This window comes from Sander lucioperca, chromosome 14, assembly GCF_008315115.2.
Source record: "Sander lucioperca isolate FBNREF2018 chromosome 14, SLUC_FBN_1.2, whole genome shotgun sequence".
Lineage (NCBI taxonomy): Eukaryota > Metazoa > Chordata > Actinopteri > Perciformes > Percidae > Sander > Sander lucioperca.
The window spans coordinates 22,925,009-22,947,005 of NC_050186.1; the positions used below are offsets into that span (position 1 = coordinate 22,925,009).

General features: G+C 44.7%; 1 pseudogene; it reads right to left on the reverse strand.

Moving 5' to 3' along the window:
- Window positions 1-1,309: 1,309 nt before the first annotated feature.
- Window positions 1,310-5,896, reverse strand: LOC118493091 (annotated as a pseudogene).
- Between the last annotated feature and the right edge of the window lie 16,101 nt (window positions 5,897-21,997).

The following is a 21,997-nucleotide window of genomic DNA, read 5'->3' on the forward strand; positions in this document are numbered from 1 at the left end:
GGTATCTGATATAGATAGATAGAGACTATTGTCAAACATGGTTCCTATTCCTGTACGTGATATACCGTGCATGTATTGCAGGAGAGCGATTACATGCTATCCTCAGACGAAGAGGCACCTGAAAACCCTGTGGTACAAGTGCATCCACTGTTACCCCCAGAACTCCTCAACCGTGCACATGCCAATGCTGCATTGCCTCCCGTTCCCCCTGTGAATGATGTGAACGCCGACATGGTAATAATGTTCTCATTACGTGTTGACAGCTTATCCGTGTATGGCCTCATGGTAATTACATTTATCTTTCTCTCAAGTACATGGCCGATGATGAGGACGAGGAGCTGGAAGATGGATAACAACCACAGCCCATTCATTCTCAACAGTGTGTATTGTTTATGTTTGATGACTGCCTCCATGGCCAGTGACCGGTTCGAGGAATAATTTACTCAATCAATAAATTGCCATTTGCTTCCAGAAACACGTTTGCCTTTATTCACATATTGACATTGATCATTATAACACGAGTACTTTGAAAAGACATAGTATAACAGGGATATGACAGTGAATACATATATAATATATATAAATGTAATGTCTCCAGAATGCTTGTCACCTAACTTTGCCCAGATTCTGTCCTTATACATCAATGAGTATAACAACACAAGTGCCTATGAAATCACATAGTGGAAAAAAAACAGGGATGTATCAGCGATTACACATGTCTACAGATTGCTTGTCTCCCCTGGGTGAGCCCTTGTGGGACCACTGTGTGTTTGGATGTGGATTTAAAAACACCCCCCTTTGAAGGCAGGTTTCAAGATCACACAGACTTTTCCTTAACCCTTGTGTTGTCCTTCATGTCACGGGGACTTGTTTAGTTTATGTACTGTCCTACTACCCTGGCGTTGTGCTTCGGGTCCCTGGACCCTTTCGTGTGTGTGTGTGTGTGTATGTGTGGGTGTGTGTGTGTGTGTGTGTGTGCGTGCGGGCGTAACATCATCTCACATCTCACACAGCAGACACATGCCAAAGGGTTTTTATTCAAAAGATTTTCAACAGTGTTGTTCATGTCACTTTGTTGCACCTGTTCACATCTCAATAGCACACACTGTGTGTGCGTTGACGTCGCTCGTCTCTCGTGGTGTTCAGTGTCAGGCCGTAGGCGATTCCAGGTCGACACGGTCAAAAGCACGAGCGAGACAACGGGTGTCGTCGTCGTCGTTGTCGTTGTCGTTGTCGTTGTTGTGTTTGTCTGCTCGTTGTTGTGCAGAGCAAAGCCCAAGCCCAAACCGGCGGCGTTCGAGCCAAGAGGCTACAGTCCGCGCACACATTCCGCGCAGTTGAGCCGCGTGCATCTCCCGCAGATGTATCTCTTGCAGGCCCCGCACGCGGTGTATGTCTTGCGGTCCTTTGTCTTTGGACAGAGCTGACACCTCTTCCTCTTGCTGGCCACTCTGGGCGCGGTCGGTTCCACATCGTCGTCGTTGTCGTCGTCGTCAACACCCTCTCTGTGCTCTCGAGCGGCCGCGGCCCTGCTCGTCAAGGCCTTGACGAGTGCGGCGGACGCTTCCGTGCGAGGGAGACGCGAGCGTCTCTCGATGAGCGGAGTCACGAGCGCCCTGCCCAGCTGCTCCAGGAACACGCGCCTCCTGTAGAGCTTGCCGCGCATCCACTGGGGCCTGAGCTCTCGCCAGAGCACAAAGGCGTTGTAGGCGGACACGTCGAGGATGTTGTGGAACACGGCGAGGGGCCAGCGCGTCGTCTTCCTGCGGCAGCTGTACGTGCCGACGAGCTTGTCCAGGTTGTCCACGCCGCCCTTGGTGCTGTTGTAGTGCAGGATGATGTCGGGCTTGGCGTCCCTGGTGGCGCGGACGCGCGCCTTCCCCGTGTGCAGCGTGCTCAGCAGCAGCACGTTCTTGTGCCTCTTGGGCACGTAGGACACCAGAGTGACGGTGGGCGTGAAGGCGAACCTGGACGAGAAGAGCGCACGGCCCTTGGTGTTGAGCAAGGCGCACGGCAGCTCGGGCTTGTTTTTGCGCATCGTGCCCACCACGGTGAGGCGCCTCTCGATGAGCAGCCGCCGGGCCAGCTAGTAGGAGGTGAAAAAGTTGTCGCACGTCACGTTGCGCGGACCCCGCAGGCCCTTGGTCACGTCCAGCACCACGCGCGCGCCCAGATTCCTCTCGGGCCCGCCGCTCGCCGACTTGCCCGTGTACATCTGCATGTTCCACGCGTAGCTGGACGCGGCGTCGCAGGCCACCCAGGACTTGAGTCCGTACCTGGCGGGCTTGCTGGGCATGTACTGGCGGAAGGAGCATCGACCTTGTTGTCGTTGTCGTTGTCGTTGTCGTCGTCGTTGTCGTTGTTGGCGTTGTCGTTGTCGTTGTTGGCGTTGGAGGTGTTGGACGTGTCGTCAAAGAGTGAGAATGAGAAAGACACGGAAAAAGAACTCGGAGGAAGACAAAGAAGGGGGGAAGGAGGGAAGGTGAAGAAGAAGAATAAGAATGAGATAGAAATTGTAGATGAGAATACAAGCACACGAGAAAAGAACAAAATGTTTAGAAACGTCCGCATGCGCACACACACACAAAAGCATTGTAAACGGCGAGCTGGAAAAAGACCAAGAAAAAGACGAGACAATTGTGCCACTGCGGTCGCGATACGACGATAATGAAAGTAGCAGTTGCGGTGACAAATACCCACCTCGAAAGGGAACCAGCTGCTCGTCCACGGTCACGTCGGGGCCCGGGTTGTAGAGGCGAGGCAGCCGCCGCACCCAGGCGTCCCACACGTCTCGTATGGCCGCCAGTTTGTCCGCGGCTCGTCTGGCGGCTCTCGTCTCGCGGTCGTCGAATCGCAGCAGTCGCGAGAACGCGTGGAAGCGCTTGAGCGGCATCGTGGCGCGGAAAATGGCCCTGCCGCTCTCCTCGTGCCACAGGCTCTCCAGTGCCTCGTTTCGGGACCTGTACACGCCGGCGAGGAGCAGCAGCCCGATGTAGCCGCGCAGGTCCGTGGCGTCCATCAGTTTCCAGCCGTTGCCGCACTTCCTTAGGCCCTCGATGTTCGTGGCGGTCACCACGATCTCTTGTATGTGCCGCGTGACAAACAGCTGCGGTAGTGGAGAAATGCCATGGAATAGTGGCCAGGGTCACAGTGACCCGAAGGCCAGAGCTGCGGTAGTGGAGAAATGCCATGGAATAGTGGCCAGGGTCACAGTGACCCGAAGGCCAGAGCTGCGGTAGTGGAGAAATACCAGCGAATAACGCACGGGTCAGAGAGACCCGAAGGCCAGAGCCACGGCGGCCGTGGAGAAATACCGTCGAATAACGTGCGGGTCACAGTGACCCGAAGGCCAGAGCCGCAGCGGCCGTGGAGAAATACCACTAAATGACTGGCCAGGGTCACAGTGACCCAAAGGCCAGAGCCGCGGTAGTGGAGAAATACCAACAAATAACGTACGGGTCACAGTGACCCGAAGGCCAGCGCTGCTCAAGTGGAGAAATACCAGCGAATAACGCATGGGTCAGAGAGACCCGAAGGCCAGAGCTGCGGAAGTGGAGAGCAATACCATGGAATACTGGCCAGGGTCACAGTGACCCGAAGGCCAGCGCTGCTCAAGTGGAGAAATACCAGCGAATAACGCATGGGTCAGAGAGACCCAAAGGCCAGCGCTGCGGTAGTGGAGAGCAATACCATGGAATACTGGCCAGGGTCACAGTGACCCGAAGGCCAGCGCTGCGGTAGTGGAGAGCAATACCATGGAATACTGGCCAGGGTCACTGTGACCCAAAGGCCAGAGCTGCTCAAGTGGAGAAATACCAGCGAATAACGTATGGGTCAGAGAGACCCGAAGGCCGGAGCTGCGGTAGTGGAGAAATACCACGGAATAACGCGTGGGTCACAGTGACCCAAAGGCCCGAGCTGCTCAAGTGGAGAAATACCAGCGAATAACGTATGGGTCAGAGAGACCCGAAGGCCGGAGCTGCGGTAGTGGAGAAATACCACGGAATAACGCGTGGGTCACAGTGACCCGAAGGCCAGAGCTGCGGTAGTGTAGAGCAATACCATGGAATACTGGCCAGGGTCACAGTGACCCGAAGGCCAGAGCTGCTCAAGTGGAGAAATACCACTGAATACTGGCCAGGGTCACAGTGACCCGAAGGCCAGAGCTGCTCAAGTGGAGAAATACCACTGAATACTGGCCAGGGTCACAGTGACCCGATGGCCAGAGCTGCGGTAGTGGAGAGCAATACCATGGAATACTGGCCAGGGTCACAGTGACCCGAAGGCCAGAGCTGCTCAAGTGGAGAAATACCAGCGAATAACGTATGGGTCAGAGAGACACGAAGGCCGGAGCTGCGGTAGTGGAGAAATTCCACGGAATAACGCGTGGGTCACAGTGACCCAAAGGCCAGAGCTGCGGTAGTGGAGAGCAATACCATGGAATACTGGCCAGGGTCACAGAGACCCGAAGGCCAGGGAGAAATACCATGGAATAACGTATGGGTCAAAGAGACCCGAAGGCCAGAGCCTCGGCCGTGGAGAAATGCCATGGAATAACGTACGGGTCACAGTGACCCGAAGGCCAGAGCAGCGGTAGTGAAGAGAAATACCACTAAATGACTGGCCAGGGTCACAGTGACCCGAAGGCCAGAGCTGCTCAATTGGAGAAATGCCATTGAGTAACGTGCGGGTCACAGAGACCCGAAGGCCAGAGTCTCGGTGGCAGGGAGAAATACCATGGAATAACGTGTGGGTCACAGTGACCCCAAGGCCAGAGCTGCTGAAGTGGAGCAATACCATTGAATACTGGCCAGGGTCACGGTGACCCGAAGGCCAGAGCCGCGGCCGTGGAGAAATACCATCAAGTAACGTATGGGTCAGAGAGACCTGAAGGCAAGAGCCGCGGCAGTGGAGAAATACCACGGAATAACGCGTGGGTCAGAGAGACCCGAAGGCCAGAGCCGCGGCCGCGGCCGTGGAGAAATACCACGGAGTAACGTATGGGTCACAGTGACCCGAAGGCCAGGGCCGCGGTAGTGGAGCAATACCATGGAATACTGGCCAGGGTCACAGAGACCCGAAGGCCAGAGCCGCGGCCGTGGAGCAATACCATTGAATACTGGCCAGGGTCACAGAGACCCGAAGGCCAGAGCCGCGGCCGTGGAGAAATACCATGGAACAACGTATGGGTCACAGTGACCCGAAGGCCAGTGCTGCGGCAGTGGAGAAATACCATCGAGTAACGTATGGGTCACAGAGACCCGAAGGCCAGAGCCGCGGCAGTGGAGAAATACCATAGAATAACGTATGGGTCATAGTGACCCGAAGGCCAGAGCCGCGGCCGTGGAGCAATACCATTGAATACTGGCCAGGGTCACAGAGACCCGAAGGCCAGAGCCGCGGCCGTGGAGAAATACCATGGAACAACGTATGGGTCACAGTGACCCGAAGGCCAGTGCTGCGGCAGTGGAGAAATACCATCGAGTAACGTATGGGTCACAGAGACCCGAAGGCCAGAGCCGCGGCAGTGGAGAAATACCATAGAATAACGTATGGGTCATAGTGACCCGAAGGCCAGCGCTGCGGTAGCGGAGATATACCATCGAGTAACGTATGGGTCACAGAGACCCGAAGCGCAACGCCAGGCCAATACAAAAAGTCAACTAAACTGAACGGGTCATTGTGACCCGATGGACAACATAAGGGTTAAATATACCAGCAAATATTGTGCTGACGGATGCAGGTTTTGAGGATGCAATAGCCAGACCATATGCCAAAACAGCAAGGGCTTTCCCAAAAAGAGTGGCAGAAAAGAAAAAGAAAAAAGAGAGAAAGAGGGAATCTAGATTTGGGCCATGCTTTGATGAGGATGATTTTCGAGATTGACCTCATTCATTGTGTTTAAATGACAGTTTTGCATTGCTTGTCGTAATGGCGCTCTTTGCATCAATGAACGTGCAGGGGTTACGTTCAGCGGCCAAACTCGAGTCCATACTGGATACCACTGTCTTTGATGTGTTGTGTCTCCAAGAAACCAAGTGGGACGATAACATGAGTGCCACCCTGGCGAGGAAGTGGCAAGGACAATTACATGTAAGTAACGGAATCGAAAGAACATGTGGTGTGGCTATTTTAAATTATTACAATTTAAGGAAATAACTGTATTACATAAAGACAGCAATGGCAGACTTCTAGTGGTTGAATGTAAATATGAAAAAACGACAATACGCATCATTAATGTTTATGCCTCAAATCGTGAGATTGAGCGTAAACAGTACTACAAAACATTGAGAAAATGGTGCACAGATTTCAACACGGTGCAAACCGACATGGACATCTCCATTAACAATGTAATCAGAACAGACGTAAGTAGGAAGGAATTGTATCTACTGATGAAGGACTATAACCTGACAGATGTGTGGAGAGCTTCATGTCCGAACACTAAAGACTTCTCCAGAAGACAGGTAGTGTGCGGAGTATTGAAGCAGTCCCGAATTGACTTGTGTTTGGTAACTGCTCCCCTGTGCAAACGAGTAGGTAAACCCACCTACGTGCAGAATCCGTGGAGTGACCACAGCACTTTCCAGTGTGTACTGGAGTCTACGGACACACGAAGGAGAGGGGGTATGTGGTGCTTAAATGCAAGTTTGTTGAGTGATGAAGACTTCAGTAAAATGATGACAAAAATGTTGGACGATGCTAAGGGGGATATGCCATTCATTAATGATGTATTAGAGTGGTGGGTGTTACTGAAAAATAGAATAAAAAGCACATGCATAAACTTCAGTAAAAACAAACAATGGAAAAACACAATGAAGGAACAAAAAATGAGAAATCTCATGTGTGCTGAAGCAAAGAGATTAGATGAAGACAAAAACATGTGCATAGATAATTATGTGCTGCTGAAAAAGCATTTGGAGAAATATGAGGAGATGAAGTGTAGAGGAGCTGCCGTATGCAGCAAAGTACAAAGTTACATAGAGGGAGAAAAAAGTACAGGGTATTTTCTGAGAATGGAAAAAAACAACCAAGAAAAAACAAACATTGATGAACTAATGGCAAAAAATGGTGAATTTGTGAGAACTCAAAAAGAAATCATAGCAGAAGTAGAAAAATACTACAAAGAGTTATATACAAAGCAAATGACAGACAGTGAGTCTGTTAAAGAAGTGCTGTCAGCACTGAACAAAAAATTGAGTAAAGATGACAAAAAATGGTATGATGATGCATTCACAGCGGCAGACGTAGATCTAGCCATGAGTGGTTTAAATGACAACAAAAGTCCAGGTCAGGATGGACTCACGGCTGAGTTCTATAAAAAATTTTAAGGGCAGCTGTCGCCAATCCTGCATAAGGTTTTTTTGACCATGGCTGAGAAAGGGACAGTGCCGGACAAATTCACGGATGGAATAATAAATATATTTTACAAAAAAAAGGGGGAAAAACATAATCTGGACAACTACAGGCCAACAAGTCTGCTGAACGTAGACTACAAAATCCTGGCAAAAATACTAGCAAATAAAGTAAAAAACGTCATCGCCACAGTGGTAGGTGATACCCAGGCGTATAGTGTCCCGGGGAGAAGCATTACAGACTCGATCCTGACAGTCAAAGACACTGTGAGGACCTTGGCGGATGGAAAGGGGCTATGGCTGGGCATAGACCTCCAAAAAGCGTTCGACAGAGTAGAACACAGCTTCTTGTACAGAACATTGGACACGTTGGGGTTTGGTGAAGGGTTTATTAAATGGATAAAACTTTTGTACAGCACAGCCAAGAGCAGGGTGAAGTGCAATGGGGAGTTGACGGAGGGTTTTTTCATAAATAGGTCAATAAGACAAGGGTGTCCACTTTCCTCGCTGCTTTACAGCTTGGTGGCCGAACCTCTGGCAGCAATGTTAGTCAGCAGCAAGAAGATCCAAGGAGTAACCTTGAGTGAAGGAACCGAGGTGAAAATTGTGCAGTACGCTGACGACATAAACATCTTTGTAAAAACTGGTGAGGATATGGACAAATTCATGTCTATCCTGCGCTCGTATGAGTTAGCCTCAGGGGCGAAGGTTAACGTCAATAAATCAGAAATCTCGGTCTTTGGAGAACATAAGACTGACATCAGCAAGTGGGGTTTCAAGGAAGGAAATACACAGAGAAAAGTACTGGGTGTCTTTATTGGCAAAAATGAGGAAGAAGCAGACAAACAGACATGGACAAGTGCAATCAAAAAAATCAAAAATGTACTTAACATGTGGGAACTGAGAGGTTTGCTGCTTAGAGGTAAGGTGATTGTGTTAAATGCTCTGTCGTACTCGGTACTTAATTTTTTTCTGGAAACATGCACGCTACCGCAATGGGCTTTAGAAAGACTAACCAAGATAAGTAGTGAATTTTTGTGGAAATCAAAAATGACAAGTGTGGCACATCGCACTATAATTAACAAAGTTAAAAAAGGTGGGTTAAATTTGGTAGATATACAAACAAAGCGAGATGCTTTGAGGATAAAAATAATAGGTAAGTTCTTAGATGAAAATTATGTTGCTAAATGGAAAGTGTATTTTAATAATCTACTGTCCACTTTTGGCCTGGAAAATGTGGCAAATCTCAGTCAGCATATGATGGTGCGCGATCTCATGCACTTGCCTGCGTTTTACAGGGAAGTAATGATGGCATGGAGCAAGTTTTTGCCCCACGTGGCACCGATTTTCAGGGACAAAGAGCAAGTAATGCAAACACCATACCTCAATAACCCGGCGTTTACGTATGGAGGGAGGGTGATGCAAAACAAAGCAATAACATCTGCAAACTGTATGTATGTAAAAAATATATGTAACAGTAAGGGGATAGTTGACGAAGCAGTTCTAATAAAAGAACTGAGACTAAAAGGGGTGACGGTAAGAAAGGAAGCGATAGTAATGTTGTGTGATAAGATAAGCAATTGTATGAAAGAAGAATGGTGTGAACTAATGAAAAAAGAATCAAGCAAAATGAAGTGCGCTATGGTACATTTTGCTTTTATGTGGAAGGGAAAGAAAATTGACATCTGCAAAGCTAAAACCAAAGACATGTACTGTCTACTCAGGGACAAAATCGTCAAAGTACCAAGTGCCGAGAGGACTTGGAGTAATGTTTACCCTCAAGATAAAGTGAGCAAGATGTGGAATAATATAAATGTAAAATTTGCATCTCCTCCCATGTTTCACTTAGATTTTAGGGTGAGACACAGGAGGATTTACACGGGGGTGATCTTGCATCAAATTAACAAAAAATGTGAGAGAGTGTGCAGTGTGTGTAAAATGGCCGACGAGACTCTTGAACATGTGTTTTTAGAGTGCATAGATCTTGTAAACTTCAAGATGAGACTAAAAAAATAAATGTGGGTATGTATGTAATGATGTGTGCGAATGGGGATATCACGTCCTTTTTGGGCTAACAGAAAGAATGAATGGAGTTAATGGGAATGTGGTGAATTTGGTTTTATCGTTAGCCAGAAGGGCCATTTTTCTGAGGCGGAACCTGGCTCTCCACGAGGGCAGGTTGGTAGCAATATGGGGGTTTTTTGTGGGACACTATAGGGCTTTTTTTTCACTATATTTCTCACGAGGGGTTGATTTTTTCACCGATGCGTTTATGGGAGGGAATAATCTGTTCACAGTAAACGAGGGAGGCACTTTGAGTTTTAATATGTGAAGAATGTATAAAATGAGTAGTGGTAGTGGGACAATTTTATTTTTTGATTTATTTCGATTTATTTCTCGAATAAATGAATGAATGGAAGATGAAAGCAAAGCACATTATTGATGTATTTAAACACATTTTTTCCTTTGATTTATTTCTCGAATGAATGGGTTTGTGAAAGCAGAGCATCATTTTGATTTATTTCTAGAATGTATGGGCCTGTCTGGAAAATACAATATAAGTTTTGATTTATTACAAATGTAGGTTTTCTTTTGATTTATTTCTCGAATGAATGTTTGATGAAAGCAGAGCATATTTTTGATTTATTAACACAATTTTTCTTTTGATTTATATCTCGAATGAATGGATGATGAAAGCAGAGCAGTATTTTGATTTAGTAACACAATTTTCCCTTTTGATTTATTTCTTGAATGAATGGGTTTGTGAAAGCAAAGTATTATTTTGATGAATCAGTGACACTGTGGGTAATTATTGATTGATCTTTTGAATGAATGTTTTGGATATAATTTACAGTAGTATGGTTTTTCAATGGTTTTGGTATGAGTGCATTTTATTTTCCTGGCTGGAACATGTATGCTAAATGTTCTTTTGTTGTCTGTTATTTTAAACATGTTGAAATGTATGATTTGTAAATAATATATTTCTGATAATAAAAGAAAAAAAAAAAACACGCCCGATCACGTCTGATCTCTGAAGCTAAGCAGGTTAGGGCCGGGTCAGTACTTGGATGGGAGACTACCTGGGAATACCCGGTGCTGTAAGCTTTTTATACCCGTCTTACAACAGCAGGGGCTCTGCTCCTTCTTTATACCACAAGTGTAATTACATTTTACCATCTATCAATAGCTTGTGTTCACTTGCTCCAATTGCTTACGGCCATACCACCCTATTCCCGCGAGAGTTTAGAGAGTGCGTGTGTGTGAGAACTGCATCAGAGACAGAGCGAGGTTGGATTTGTTTGTTGGGAGGAAAAGAGCACTTTTTCTTGACTTTTTGAGTGTGTTTTAGGCCTGAAAAAGGTACATTTCATTTCTTTATAAGTTTAAAAAAAGTGTCCCCCTAGCAGCAGCCGCTGCAAGGGGGACACTTTTTGTTCGTTGTACAACTTTGTACACCAGTTTTTGTCGGAACTATGGAGGGCGCGGAGGTGCGCATTCGTACTATGTCAGAAAAAACGAGAGCAAAGCACAGGAGTAAAAGCGAGCAGAGAAGGTGCACCAGAAGAGACACAGACGGTGAAGAAGAAGATGAAGGATGAAAAAGACAACCGACAAGATTGTGGGAATGAGCAACGCGCCATCAATGGCGGAAACGGGGCCGGCGGCGAGACTTCAGGCGGAGGAGAAGCAAGCAGCAGCACCAAGGACTGTCGGGGAAGATGCAGAGGTAATGCAGCAGATGGCTACACCGACGGCCGAGGTACGACAGGTGGGAGCACCAGCTGAGATAATACAGAGGGAAGAGACATCGTTAATAGAGATACGGAAGGAGGCGGCAACAACTGAGACTTTGCAGCAGAGAGCTGCGGTGACAGCGGCGGCATGGGGGTGGCGAGGGTGGATGAGATGACTCAGCGGGGAGCTATGCTGACGGCAGAGGCGGGGAGGACTGCTGGAGCGGGTGAGCAGACGGAGACGGCAAGGCAGACGGTGAAAGAGTTTGGAGGCCAGTGGCAGAAAGAGTGGCGGCTTTGCAGACGGCAGCGGGAGCTACAGCTTTGATGCGTGCGGTGGAGGAGGCAGCGGAGGAGAGGCGAGTTACAGAGAAAAGAGTGGTGGCGCAGAAGGAGCTGAACACAACGGCGAAGAAGCCGGAGATAGCTATGAAAAAGACCTGACGGTACAAATCCAAGTCCTGTATTTAACTGAGATTCCCATACTGGAACTGATGACAACCATTCGCTTGCTGGCTGGAGGTTTGATGGCATGCCGTAAGCTGGCCATAACGAGTATGAGGTGACGCTGAGCGAAATTAAAGGCAAGGAAAGAATACTACAAGGCTTCCAGGTTGGTGAAATAGGCGTAGATGTGACTGATCTGTGTAATAATGAGGTGATGGTGTCCTTCCTCAAGTTGCCGGCATACATCACAGACTATGAAATAAAAAGCAAGCTACAACTGTGGGGAGTGACCCAGGTGACTCCCATCAAAAGACGTTATGTGGCCAGGAACAAATGTGGCGGACGGGACTCGATTCGTCAGAGTTAAATTTGAAAGACAAGTGAAATCATTGCCATACTTGGCGAAATTTGAAACAGGGACCGCAATTTTTCAGGATTCTTCATAATAAACAGAATAAGGTGTGCAGGCTGTGTCTTGACCCAGACCACATCATGGTTGACTGTCCCAAGTTTGTCTGTTTTCGCTGCAGAGAACAGGGACATTATGCCAAGAACGGCCAGGCAGCGGTAAGTAAATGTAAGATATGTATGAACAAGATGTCGGAATGTATTTGCCTTTCTCGTGAAGATGAATCAGACGGAGAGAATGATAAAAACAAGGATAAAAATGTTAACAATAATGATGTTAACAGCGAAAATGTTAATGAGGAACAGGATAAGAGCCAGCCAGATAGTCCAATAAGTGAGGAGTTTGAGAATGCACTGTCAATGGTGGTGAGCGAGACAGTGATGACTGCGATAAGGGCTGAGACTGGGCAGAGTCAACCGGCAGCATCACTTTCATTCCACAAAGTTTGGTAGCTGGAATGCAAGAGAAAACGGATAACCGAGCACAAAACAGAAAGGGAGGAGAAGGCGGGCTGCAAGTCAGTGTGCCCTTCTCTTCTCTGGACGTGGGATTGCCGGAGACACTTGAAACCAGATCTGAGAATATGAAGTCCGCTTGTGCTATCCCACCGGCTGTGCAAAATAACCCTCATGTTGGAACTGACCAAACAACGAGTGTCATGCAATTTGAATCTGAACAGAACCCACCTTTTACAAGGGCTTGGCAGTTTCCCAGAGGAAGCATTCAAAAAGATAAAAAGAAAAGGCAGGCTAGAGTGGCAAAGACACAACCATATTGATTAATACATTCTGTGACATTTGTTCAGGGCATCTTTTACTTTACTTACTCTCATGTTGTTCCTGGCTTCTGTAAACGCCAATGGTTTGAGGTCTGAATCCAAATTGTACTCAATACTAACCGCTATAAACTTTGACATTTTGTGTGTCTAAGAGACCAAGTGGGATGAAGCTAAAGCAGCAAAGGTGAAGGAGCAGTGGATAGACCAACTATATGTGAGTAATGGCATTAACGTAAAATGTGGTGTTGCGATTTGGCTCAAGAAGGACAAAGTCACAAATATACAGCAAACCTTCAAGGACAACGAAGGGAGAATGTTAGTTATTGACTGTGTTTACAAACTGACAAACCTGAGAATTATAAATATTTATGCACCAAATTTGGAAAAAGAAAGAAAAGCTTTCTTTAAGTACTTACAACCTTGGTGTACGTTGAACACGTTAGTTTTTGGAGAATTCAACACGGTCCAGACTACAATGGACATATCTGCTAATAATGTTTTTAGGACAGATACTAGCAGAAGTGTACTTCAGCATTTGATAAGAGATAACATGTGTGATATGTGGAGAACTTCCAATCCTGGCGTTAGAGTATTTTTCAGGAAACAAATAGTGAATAATACTCTTAAGCAATCTAAAATAGGCCTCTGTCTAGCATCAGCATCCCTGTGCAGATCTATAATAAAGCCATGTTACAAACAAAATCCCTGGAGTGATCATAGCACTTTTACATGTACGCTAGAATCTAGAATCAGTAAGAAAAGGGGATGTGATGTTTGAATAATAGTATTTTAGGTGAAGTGAACTTTAGAGAGGTTATGAGCAACATGCTTAAAGATGCTACGATAGAGATTTTCCTGAATGATGATGTACTTCAATGTTGGTTTGAACTTGAAGGCAGAATCAGAAAAGCCTGTGTACTGTACAGTAAGGACAACAAATTAATGGAAACTGCTGTTGAAAGGAATATTCGAGAAGAGCTGGGAAGAGAAGCTGGTCTTCTCGATAACAAAGTATGAGCTTTTCAAATCAAAATTAGATAAATTAGAGGAAACAAAATGTAAGGGTGCTGCAATAAGGAGCAGAGTGAAAAGTTATCTAGAGGGGGAAAGGTGTACTGCGTACTTCCTGAGACTTGAGAAAAGAAATCAGCAAAAAACACAAATAGATCACCTGGTAACCAATGAAGGCAAAATTGTCACAAATTCAGATGAAACTTCTATAGAGAAGTACTGGAGGCTTGGAGTAAGATCTTGCCGTCAATTACATCGGTGTGCGTCAACAAGGAACAAATACTGACCTTACCTTTTCTGAACAATCCGTTTGTGTTCAACGGCAGAAAATTGGAACATAAAGCAATCCAGACAGCAAACTGCTTCAGTATTAGAGACATATATAACAAAAGTGGTAAAATTGATGCCAGTATCCTGTGTTCAAAGCTGAAAATTAAAGGGGTTACGTTCAGAGCAAAGAACATAGTGTCATTGTGTCAGAAAGTTAAGAACTGTTTAAAGCCAGCATGGCTCAATTTGTTGGAAGGTGAAGCACCTACCTTGGAAAAAACACCTGTTTCTTTCTCTCTGTGTTGCGGTGGAAAAGATCGGAATATAAGTGAAGTTAAGACTAATGTTAAGTTATTCGGTCTGATACCATAACTACTGAGGTGATTTAACCCGGAGTGACCTGGCTGACGCGCTGATGTTAACTTGCTGTGTAGCGTTCAATGATCGTCTGACGATGTTGCGTTGCAGAATATCAATATGTTTATTTTGATTAACCATGCAGCATGAAACGTCCATTCGTTCATATTTTCAATGTTAAATCCATAAACACATTAAACACAGTTGGAACAAAGAGTTTGGCGCCAATGCGCTCCAGCATCACAGCGGTGTGTCACAGCATTAGCGTTCAAAAACCATTTGCCCTTTCCGGGCCAAACACCTGCCGGCAACAATTTGGAGCATACCTTTATAACCTTTCACCAGGTAATACCACAGCGACACCCAATGTACATACAAGAAACAAGACCCAAAGTCTGAACACTTGGAACAACATATTTGGCTTCTACACACTGGCCCCTAATTGGCAATGTCCAGTGGACATGACAATTCAAACAAAACAAAAGAGTCAAAATGTTGTAAATCACAGAATTATGGTCAAGCCCGGCACAGACAAACAAATTTACACTCCATGCAACAAACAGAGTTTTGTCACTGGCCTTTCCAAGATGTTGGCTTTAGTCTGCAATCTTACAAACCGCATAAACCCCTGTTTGTCTGGAAAAACCTCCAGAACCTTGCCAAGTGGCCAAGAACCACGGGGAGCAGAAGAATCCATTATTACAACAATATCTCCAGCAATCAATCAAACTTTTCTTCTGGTTCAATTTTTGCCTTTCTTGAAGCAAAGGCAAGTACTCCCGTACCCATCTCTTCCAAAAAAGATCTGAGATGTATTGCACTTGTCTCCATCGTCTTCTCACGTATTGATCATGAGGCTCGAACACTCCAGGTGGCAAAGCTGGTTTTCCCCTCAGAAGCAGAAGATGGTTAGGAGTGAGAGGTTCAAGGTCATTAGGATCATCCGAGAGCTTAGTAATTGGCCGATCATTTAAAATGGCCTCAGCTTCACAGAAGTCCATCGTCATCTAAGGTCTGTTGACGTAAGACAGAGTTAAGAACCCTTCTCACCAGGCGGATCATCCGTTCCCACACACCACCATGGTGTGAACCAGCTGGTGGATTAAAACTCCAATGAATTCCAACCTGCGACAGAACCCCTTGAATCCTATCATGGTTCAAAGTAGCAAGAGCCTTCCTGAGTTCCTTTTCCGCCCCAATGAAATTGGTACCCTTGTCTGACCTCAGATGTGTCACCTGTCCTCTTCGGCTGATAAAACGTCGCAAAGCATTGATACATGTGTCCGTTTCCAGGGATACTGCTACCTCCAGATGGATGGCCCTGCTTGCCATACAGGTAAATATAACTCTGTATCGCTTACAGGTTGATCTTCCCTTCTTTACTTCGACTGGTCCAAAGAGTATGATCACCTACCGGATTTATATAAAGAAGTGTTTATATCGTGGAGCTAGATCGTAAATCTGTTAATTCCTATCTGTAAGAGCAGGAAACATGTAATGCAAGTACCTTACCTGATGAATCCTTTCTTCTCCTTTCAGGGGAGGAAATTGATGAATGACAGTATTATGGCAGCCAAATGTAATAAAATAATGTATATGTGTAACAATGAAGGTATAGTAGCAGGAAATGTGTTGCTGCAGGTGCTACAATTAAAAGGAGTAACCTGTAGGAAAAGTACGATTGTAGCTTTATGCAACAAAGTGATGGCAGGAATGCCAGCAGAATGGACACAATTGTTGGGAAAAAATGATGTGAGTATGCTAAATGTACCATTAGAAATTCAAGTATGTCTGAGTGGTAAAAACATAAACATAAAACAGGTAACGTGTGGGAAATCAAATCTAAACAATGGTATGTATATTTGAAAGGAAACAAGTGTAAAAAACCTACCGCAGAAGGGAAATGGCAAACTATTTTTCCGGGTAAAAATGGGGGTGAGATTTGGAGAAATATTGTGGTTCCGAATTCTCAGACACAGACAGTTTTTTACAGGTATCATTTGGCATCAAATACATCAACAGGACAGTAGAACATGTTGCATTTGCAAAGATAATGAAGATTTAGAACATTTATTTTTAAGGCGAGACACGGCAGGCAAAAACATCGTTTTTTTTTCACTGGTCAATTTTGAGATTTTGGGCTATTTGGCTTCAATAACATGTCTTCTTTCAGACTTGTGGTGAAATAAAGTCCGAAATACACATTTAGGTCTTTATTTTACTACACTTTGTCTGTTTGCGTCGGTAGATTTCACCTAAATTCAACAAAAGTTGGCGTTCTAAATCATCGCGCTGCTCCGCGATCGCTGTCTGCACCCTGTCATCACATATACCGTTGGAAAGCTCTCTTTCTCCTGTACAATGCTGTCGGATCCAAATATGGTCATTTCCTTTTTATCAGCAACCAATCGTGAAAGTAAAAGGGGGGATTTAACTCAAAATGCGCAATCTCATTGGCTGATGCCAATTTCTGACAACGTGATTCGTTCAGAATGGTCACGTGACGCGCTCTGACATTTCCGCGGTAGCTCAAAATGTTGAAAGAAGTGCGTCGAAAACGGCCGAAAATCACCTCAGAGAAGACGAAAACAGTTGTCATTAGCAACAAGACACAGAGGATCACAAACTAAGACAGCAGATGATGAAATGCCTTCACATAGTACGTCGATGTTTAAACTATCGTTCAGAAAACAGGAGTGTTCAGACAGCGGAGGTAATCAGACGCTCTCTCTCTCTCTCTCTCTCTCTCTCTCTCTCATACAGTTTTGTATAATATAATTACTATATAATAGGCTACTAAACAGATCTGTAATTTTGGGATCCTAAGTGGTGTGAGTCCCTCAGGCTGTAGCAGGCAGATCCATATGTAGCTGTCAGTGGAGCTGCTGTCACCTCTCCTAGGAGAACTACCAGCTTCTCTTCTGGTCTTAACTTTTTTTGGCTATTTTTTCAAAGTGTAATTCTCTTAGTGAAGATAGTTTTTCCCAGTGGAGGAGGAAGTGTATCTCTGTCTGACCCAGCTGGTGGTCACTGAGCCTGTCTCTCTCTCTGACCTGTCTGTCTGACCCAGCTGGTGGTCACTGAGACTGTATTTAGTCAGGATCCGTCTCTTCTTCGTATCTCCGACAGTGTGAAGATAATCTGTTAAATAATAATTTAGTCTACTTTGTTTTCTTTCTCCAATGTTCTAAATATTGGTCTTTTGAATGAGTCATAATTAGTTTTGTTCTGTTGTGTTACGAACCAGTGCTGATGGGAGCCTGGTTAGTTATCTTCACCATCAGCTGACTGAGGGGACTGGTTCTGGTTAGTTATCTTCACCATCAGCTGACTGAGAGGACTGGTTCTGGTTAGTTATCTTCACCATCAGCTGACTGAGAGGACTGGTTCTGGTTAGTTATCTTCACCATCAGCTGACTGAGCGGACTGGTTCTGGTTAGTTATCTTCACCATCAGCTGACTGAGGGGACTGGTTCTGGTTAGTTATCTTCACCATCAGCTGACTGAGGGGACTGTTTTGTGGGAAAAGTAAGCTGGAGCAGCAGCAAGTATGGCCATCTCCACCTTGATGAAGGTGCCTCTGCCATGCTTTCTGTTATAGAGAAGTTGTGGCTTCAGAGCACATGTGACGGTCAATTCAATGAGAGAAACTGATATGCTCAGGATCTCGAAAGCTGAGGCCGTCACAGCTGCCAGTGCAAAACATAGGCGCAAGAGTCTAAGCACAGTTAAAATACATATGGTGCTGGAATGGACAGTTAGACTTTAAAAAGCTGTTACATCTATTGTTGGTCTTGTTCTGTGTCCATACAACTGTCCAGCGTGGGTTTTGTCGGCAACTTTGTGCATGATACGCCAATATTAATTCATTGAGTTACTGCAGTTGTAGGCCGTATATGCCTGCCATTTTATTAAATAATCAATTTTCATGAGCTTGAAATATTCTATATTATTATCACTAAGGGCCTGAGCATTTATTCTGTTTTTGAGCAATTTTTCCAATAGAAATGTATTAAATTCCACTATTTAAATCTTTAAATGCCGTTTTCTCAAAATGAGTTTTTTGTCATTCTCCAGTAGAAACATCTCAGCCTATGTAATATATTACGCATATTTAATGAGAAAATGCATAATTTGCATAATTAAACATACACATTTCAAAAACTTGTAATACATTTTTTTTATATACTTGTGTAAGTAATCAACTGAGGAAGTTTCATGGAGATATCTATTATTTTAAAATTTTAGCCTATTCACCTGTAGTGTCTCGCCTTAAATTGTTCTTATCTTCAAAGTTTCTTTCAAAAGCTGAAAGACTTATCTTTTATCTATATATATATATTGTTAAAACTGTTTTTCTCTCTGTTTCAGCTGATAAACGCAGTAACACATTTGCTGAGGCAGTATCCGTCGGCTGCGGGGGTGGTCACACCTCAGGTCAAGGTGTTACATTTCCCACAGAGTGACTCCGTTGAGCGGGGAAAAAAGACTTGTCCTATACAAAGGGGGAAAGTGTTAGAGACCCCCGAGAGAGCTGATGATGAGAACCAAACAGCAGATGCATTTTTACAGCGGAGAGAGGTGTCAAACTTCCAAGACACCAATGTGTTAGATATGAACATAGTGGTAAATATACCGACCCCCGGTATCCCTCAAAGGACACCAGCAGAGGTATGTGGGTGATTGAAGGAAGTGTGGGTGTGTTTGTGTTTATAGAGGGTGTAGCCTGAGTGTGAGGTGTGTAAGCAGGTCTGATAAAAAGGAAGTCTGGGGTGTGCTTAGGTGATTGAAGGGGGGATGCAGTTGTGTGTGTGTGTGTGTGTGTGGCATTATTTAACCAAATATGTCATTAACCCCCTAGATAATCCTTGCCGGAGTAGAAGAAGAACAAGGAGAGGGATCTGAAGACCCACGACTATCAGCGGTATCACATACATCGTTCCCCCCGAATCAGGAAGGCTGGCTGTGGGGTCATGAAAATAACATAGGTGATTTACACTGTGCTAGTGACCTCTTTGACTACATCTGTAGAGTGGAGGATGGCATCATTGATGACAACTGTATACCAGACACCCCCGTCATACATAAACAACTTGATTCATTCAAACACACTGTAACTGTGTCAGATAAACTGTGTAACAAGGATGATACCTCAGTAGCCAACCCAGTACGTAGATTAGATGTTGACGATCCATTCCTTGGTAATCAACCAGAGGGCAGTTATATTACCAAGAATCTTTTTGATCCATGCGTAGCCATAGGAGTGTCTGAAGCGCTTTTCGAGTATTGCGCTGAAACTTCACTCCGACAACCTTCAGCCGATGCACGTTATGAACAAATAGAATCCAAATTAGGCAAACTACAAAAACATTAACGATAGTCTTATGAATAAAGTAGATGCCTTACAAACTGCTAATACACAACTGATTGACATAGTCACAGCATTTGGTACAACGCTAGCCAGTCAGGTCAGATCGCATGAGGCTGCTGAGGAGCGCCATCTGCAGAGAGCAGCAGCTCTCAAACTGTTTGCACCTGTGATATCCATACTTCTAAAGACCATGACAAAGAAGTATTACATCAGTCAACAGGGTGTGTAAAATATATAAAAAAAAATAAAAACAGATTAAGTGCAAAATGCCTTCCAAAAAAACAAAAAAAATCGGAACAATTACATGTGTGTGACGACAATAGCGAGGAAGATGTAGATTTAGTGTGTGAGAAAGACTATGTCCGTGCAGGCTGCAATCATGATGCCTATATACGATTGTGTGAGAAACAGAGAAAAATATTCAGTGTTATGCTGAGCGAGTTAAGTAATGATAACGATAGTATGGCAACAACACAAGAACCAGACAGTCTTGACACTTCCCTGCTGTCAAATCCAATTCAATCACCAGAATATCCAGACAATAATCAGTCCAGTTTTGTCGATGCCCCCGCCGTCATATATGAAGAATGCTCTAGGTCACCCTGTTTTGAGAGTGACCACTCATCAAAACGTATCTGCACAGATGATTGTATCGAGCCTCAACCATCGACAAGTACATACCCCCAAAAAATCCTCAGGTGACAGTACAGTGTGGTGGGGGAAGGGTTTCGAGTTTCGTCAAGATGTTGATCTGCGAAATATCAATTTGGACGATATTGGTGCGTACCAGAACGAGTACATAGCACCCTAACATTTAATTGAGAGGGCCTTAGATACTGCAACACAGGACAGTGTTTTAAATGTAGAGCTAAGGGGTCCTGCTGTAGCTGCCCCTATCCAAACAATGCTGAGCTCAAGTGATGAATATAATACCGATGCATTTCTGGAACAAATTTCACAGGCTATGCAAAGTAAAGATAATTTGTTGACCGATAAATCGTTAGAATTCATTGCAACAATAGCTCGCAATATGTCAGAAGGGAATGGGGGCGGCCGACGAAAACTGGGAAGTGTGTGCTACTATGAAATACTGTCTGTAAAGGGTAATGCACTATATAACCCCATGAATACCAATGACAATGGCAATCTTTGCTTCGCGCTCTGTCTGGCTCATTATGTAGACGCAAGGTTGACTCAAAGTGAGAAGATAGATTATGCAAAGCATCTACATAGGGATCTGGGGTTTGAATATACACATAAGGTTTAGTTCTCTGATGTTGACAGATTTCAGAAACATTTGAAAATGAAAATTGTAATATTTCATCATGGTGCCGGTCGTAAAAAAAAACAGATCTTCAAAACACACGATGAACAGCATGTGAAAACTGCATGGATGTATTTACATAATGATCATTATTATCTCATTGTAAACAAAACTTCTTTTTTTGGTGCTTCGTATGTTTGCGATGTGTGCTACAAAGCATACGATAAGCCACTGGACCACAGCTGTAGTCTGAGGTGTAATGTATGTCGCACTGCATGTATGCCGGGGAAAACTATTAGGTGCTCCGATTGTAAACGCATATGCAAGTCGAAACATTGTTAAAAAAACAGCATAAAATGACAGACTCAAATATTGTGATGCATGTCATATGACTTACCGGATGGCAAAAAAGCACGTTTGTAGACTCCCAAAAAGCCCCCATTGTGGAGAACATATAGTTGACGCAATGCACGAGTGTTTTATACAGCCCATCAAAAACGCAGAAAGTTACGATAAGTATATCTTCTACGATTTCGAAACAAGATACCATTACGGTCGTCATGAGGCTAATTATGTATGCACTATGAACATGAAAGGTGAAAAATTCTGCTTCGAAACAACAAACTGTGTGGCAGCATTCATCAATTATTACAGAAAAAAGAAATATAAAGGCTACACTTTTATTGCACACAATGCATCAGGTTTTGACAGCTACATTGTACTAGAGTATTTGGTGCAACAGTGTATCTGCCCTACTCTTACTATGCAAGGTTCGAGGGTGATTCTGATTATCGATTCTGATTTCAATCAGCGATGGATTGACTCATTCAATTCTCCTTATGGCACTAGCCACTACGACACGATGACTGACACGTCTTAGAAAGCATTCATGGAATGGTACGATACGGTTAGAGACACACCATTCAGCTTCAGTGAGAAGAGTTGGCCCACTATTGCGTTAACGATGTGGCTGTTTTGGTTAAAGCATTCAAAATGTACAGAGA